Genomic DNA, 3,428 nt, shown 5'->3' on the forward strand with positions numbered 1-3,428 from the left:
TCTCTAACATTCACAAACTTGAGGGGTTTTGTTTGACCGTGTGTAGGTTAATGGGATGGCTTCAAAGTAGATAAGTTGGGCTGGACTAGGGAGGTCCTGAAGGAGGAGGGATAAATATTTCCTTATACACTTTAAATATTAAAAATTTGTTACAAGCACATTTTGGTCAGTGGCTTTTAGCTCTTACACTTTAAGTTTTGACTTCTGTTTCTGTCTGTCTCTGTCTGTCTGTCTCTGTCATTCTCTCATTGCTTGCATCACTGTCTTTTTGGATGCAATCATAATTCTTCCACTATGTTCAGCATTTCAGATCTTGCTTTTTAGTGTTCAGCCCTACAGCCACATGATATCTTAAACTCTGGAGAAAAGACAAGTTTTGGGACTGGTGACAATTGTCTAGAGAGCATGGAGGGCCATATCAAGCGCCCCATGAATGCATTTATGGTGTGGTCCCGTGGTGAGAGGCACAAGTTGGCCCAGCAGAATCCCAGCATGCAAAATACAGAGATCAGCAAGCAGCTGGGATGCAGGTGGAAAAGCCTTACAGAAGCTGAAAAAAGGCCCTTTTTCCAGGAGGCACAGAGATTGAAGACCCTACACAGAGAGAAATACCCAAACTATAAATATCAGCCTCATCGGAGGGCTAAAGTGCCACAGAGGAGCGGCACTTTACAGCCTGCAGTTGCCTCAACAAAACTGTACAACCTGTTGCAGTGGGACAGGAACCCACACGCCATCACATACAGACAAGACTGGAGTAGAGCTGCACACCTGTCCTCCAAAAACCAGCAAAGCTTTTATTTGCAACCTGTCGATATCCCCACTGGGCAACCACAGCAGCAGCAGCAGCAGCAGCAGCAGCAGCAGTTCCACAACCACCACCAGCAGCAGCACTTCCATGACCAGGAGCAGCAGCAGCAGCAGTTCCATGACCACCAGCAGCAGCAGCAGTTTCATGACCAGGAGCAGCAGCAGCAGTTCCACGACCACCAGCAGCAGCAGCAGCAGTTCCATGTCCAGCAGCAGCAGCAGCAGTTCCATGACCAGGAGCAGCAGCAGCAGTGTCACGACAACCACTAGCAGCAGCAGCAGTTCCATGTCCAGCAGCAGCAGCAGCAGTTCCATGTCCAGCAGCAGCAGCAGCAGTTCCATGACCAGGAGCAGCAGCAGCAGTTCCATGACCAGGAGCAGCAGCAGCAGTTTCACGACCACCAGCAGCAGCAGCAGCAGTTCCATGTCCAGCAGCAGCAGCAGCAGTTCCATGACCACCAGCAGCAGCAGCAGCAGTTCCACGACCAGCAGCAGCAGTAGCAGCAGTTCCATGACCACCAGCAGCAGCAGCAGCAGCAGCAGCAGCAGCAGCAGCAGCAGCAGCAGCAGCAGCAGCAGTTCCACAACCAGCTACTAACCTATTTACTAAGAGTGGACATCACTGGTGAGCATACACCATACCAGGAGCATCTCAGCAAAGCCCTGTGGTAGGCAGCCTCATGACACTGGCCTTTTCTCCTACCTATGCCAACACTCCCCCTTGCTATGATTTTAAGTCTGAGATTCCTAGTTGGTTTAGACTTCCCTCCTGTCGTGAAAAAGGCCCTGCTCCTTCCTTTTGGGTTCCAAAATGTGTGTAAAGGTGTGTAGTGTGTAAGGAAGGAGAAAGCTTAGAAATGCTTCTATATAGTTTTTGTTTAACAGTGTACTAGTTTCACTGTTGTGGCATTTAATCCACAGAAGAAACCAGAGAAAAGAAACCAGAGACTTAGACTCAGATCCAATTTAGATGAAATGCATTTATTCTTAGGCTAGCATAAAGACAGCAAACAGCTTTAGAGCCAATACAGTATGCCATGCTAGAGTGGGGGCTAGGGGTGGGTAAAGTGGAGTTTTAAAGGAAACATCAGAATGACACATTGTAATGACAAATATCCAGCTGGGAAAGAAAATTCTTTTCATTCCTGCTATGTAGTAATAAAATACCATTTCATACTCTTTTCCACAGATAATCAGTAGCTTTGCTGGTGGAATAGTATCGAGATAGGATTAGGATCAGATTAAGGGGCTCAGTTTGATGTCCTTGCCCTTGCTCCTCTGAAAACATTTTGGTGTGCAGAAGGGGATAGAGCATTGGTCAGCAGGGGCATATAGGAAGTGAGATATGGGATGTTATTAATTTGTGCAGTTAATATAGTTAGAATAAAAAATAGAACAAAGGACAAATTCTACAATGGCTGTTTCGTTTCTTTGTGGTTTTTCTTTGGGTTGTGTGTGTTTTGGGGTTTCTTGTTTGTTCTGTTTGGTGTGTTCTGTTTTCATTTTCCTAGAAAAAGGCACTAGAGTTTTAGACATAAACTTAGGCGTGATTCACCTGGGTTTGCCATCTTTATCATGGATTGCCTGTGCCTCTTGTCCAGTGTAGATATCTGAGATCTCTCTTGTGAGATGGATTTCAAGCCAGAGAACTAGTGCCCACGTGACACCCTGAAAAGATACCTTAGGGCCAGTGTGTAGACATTTCCTGTGAGTGCACTTAGACTCATCTGCCACTGCCATCTAACTGCCACCTTTCCATGGTCCCTGGACTCTCTCAACAGATTAACTTTAGTTATCTGAAGAACTTCCCAAAGAACCAGACCAGAATTGTTGGAATGTATAATCCATCTGCTGTAACTCTCCTGTCTGCTTTGTCAGGGCCCACATAGTTCTCATCCTTTCACTGGCCCTTCCCCTACCTCTAGCTTCAAAAAGCAGTGTATATAATGTGGGATTCTGTTTTATTGTTTAGAGATCCGCAGTTTCAGTTTGGCGGGTCTAAGCAGTGTCTGCTCACTGATTCTTTTGGGTATAAATGTTTAAACTTCTGATCTACCTACCCTGCTTTACAGCAGGCAGGTAAACTTTACCATCAGGATGAGCTAAGAGTGAAACTGGGATCAGTCTGATACTGGAACTGCTGATTGGACCCGGACTTCCGGAGTCTGACCCAGATAGTCAGGCAAACATTAGCCATATTTAAGCAGGGCACAATTTTAGAGGTATGCATTCTAATAATAATTCAGTCCCAAGTGCACAGCAAATTTAAGACATTGCTATTCTTTACAAAGAACACCCTGGCTTCTTTCACAAGGATGGGTATTATTGATTCAGAATAGGGCCAAAGATTTAGAGCTTAGAGAGGTTGTCAGAGGCAGACATGAGGAGGAGTGAGCATGCATGCATGCCCACGTTCATTACCATTGACCTGACCCTGAGATAGCATAGGAACCACTGAGGCTGTCGATAAGTACAGTCACATCCCTCATAAGAATGGGTTTTATGGCATACAAGCAGTGTCCAGGATTTAGAGGGAACAGTTCTGGGATAAGCGAAACATAGTTTCTGGGGCTTACAAGTGGAACCTGACTCATCAGACAGCAAAATGTCACCGGGGT

The 3,428-nt window shown here is 45.9% G+C and overlaps 1 pseudogene; it reads left to right on the forward strand.

The window, feature by feature from the left end:
- Positions 1-294: 294 nt before the first annotated feature.
- On the forward strand, positions 295-1,482 carry LOC146999858 (uncharacterized; annotated as a pseudogene).
- Positions 1,483-3,428: the final 1,946 nt, after the last annotated feature.

Source organism: Mus caroli, unplaced genomic scaffold (genome assembly GCF_978045245.1).
Source record: "Mus caroli unplaced genomic scaffold, Mus_caroli_1 scaffold_34, whole genome shotgun sequence".
Lineage (NCBI taxonomy): Eukaryota > Metazoa > Chordata > Mammalia > Rodentia > Muridae > Mus > Mus caroli.